This window comes from Alligator sinensis, unplaced genomic scaffold (genome assembly GCF_000455745.1).
Source record: "Alligator sinensis unplaced genomic scaffold, ASM45574v1 scaffold661_1, whole genome shotgun sequence".
NCBI lineage: Eukaryota > Metazoa > Chordata > Crocodylia > Alligatoridae > Alligator > Alligator sinensis.
Window position 1 is genome coordinate 764869 of NW_005842749.1, and position 1413 is coordinate 766281.

The 1413-nt window shown below is 46.4% G+C and overlaps 1 long non-coding RNA gene across 1 annotated transcript in view; it reads right to left on the reverse strand.

Moving 5' to 3' along the window:
- Positions 1-762, reverse strand: part of LOC102373264 — a 36504-nt gene extending 35742 nt beyond the window's left edge. The window contains exon 1 of the long non-coding RNA XR_325050.1: positions 716-762. This is a non-coding gene — a long non-coding RNA (uncharacterized LOC102373264). The remainder of the gene's footprint in view (positions 1-715) is intronic.
- Between the last annotated feature and the right edge of the window lie 651 nt (positions 763-1413).

A 1413-nucleotide genomic window follows, 5' to 3' on the forward strand; every position in this document is an offset into this window, starting at 1 on the left:
CACTTTTTGTTTTTTGCCTAGGCCAAGGATATTGGGGGGAAATGTGGAATATAAGAGTAAAGGATAAATCAGTGTCTAAGGTACCATGCTCTGCTTTGAGACAATTAGGTTCCAAAACAAATTAGTAGCAGGCCACTAATATGACCTAGAATCCTGTACCAATCCAAGACATAAGACACGAGATGCAAAAACACTGCAGTAGACTAATTCTACTGTGCATTAGTACATCATGGTGGAAGTCATGGTAATGTGCTAGTTAGCATACTGATCATTAGCATCATGTAAAAGACATACACCAGCACTACCGCATAGTAGCACTGATCACAGTGCATTAAGTTAGTACCTGTTATTAACAGTGGGTGCATCTACACATGCACTTTAGTGCTCATTAGCCTATTTTAATGCATATTAAATCATCACTTAAAAAACCACGGTGCACCTATACATGAGCATTGAGGCTGCTCCAACACACTGGAATTCCAACACATTTGGATTGTCATGGCGCAGGGTCCCTCTCTGGTGCTCAGGGGCAGTACACCCCCAATGCTGCACCCTCTCTGGCACTCAGGGGCCCCCCACTGCCATGGTCCCCTATGAGGCCTCCTCTTTCCCCCAATAGCCTCACCCAAGCCACCAGTCTTAAACAGCAAACAAAACACAAGCCCCTGGGCTATAACAGAAATTCAAGCCACCCCAAGGGTGCTCCATTCCTCACCAATATCAGGAACTACTCAGGCCTCTACTTGCTCTTTCCCCCTTGGCTACCAGCAGGCAACTGCAAGCCTACCCTCAGCCCTGGGGTTTATATGTGGGCCAGGCCCTGCCCCTTCTGGTAAGCTGACCCCTGGCAGGTGTGGGCCACTAGCTCCCTCTGGTTGCCCTGCTAACCAGGAGCTGGGGCTCCTCACTCACCTGCTAGGGCTTTTTCCCTAGCAGTTTCCCCTCTTTAAAGGAGCAGGGCACTTAAGTGCTCTGCGACATGGATCAAAATTGATTAATTAAGTCTGCTGGAGCATGGCAGTTAAAGCACTGCTGCATCTCATGTACCATAATCCCCGCACCTAAAAATGGTGGTGGGGGTCCTTGAGCTAAAGCTCATTGAACAAACTTAATTCAAGCACTCCCACCAATATTTTTAAGTGTGAGGATGCTGATACATGAGGCGCAGCTGCATTTTAATTAGAGAGTTTCTCAGAGTCACTCTAATTAAAGCACTGCCTTCCCCTCGCCCCCCCCATCACCACCCCTGGAGCACATGTGAAAGTGCCCATAGGTAATTTAATGTGCATTCATTAAAATATATTAATACACATGTAGACATGCTCTCGGGTACTAAACTTAATACATTGTAATTATGGAGCATTAATGCACATGTAGATGTGCCCATAGCATCCATGGTTACTCCCATAGTAT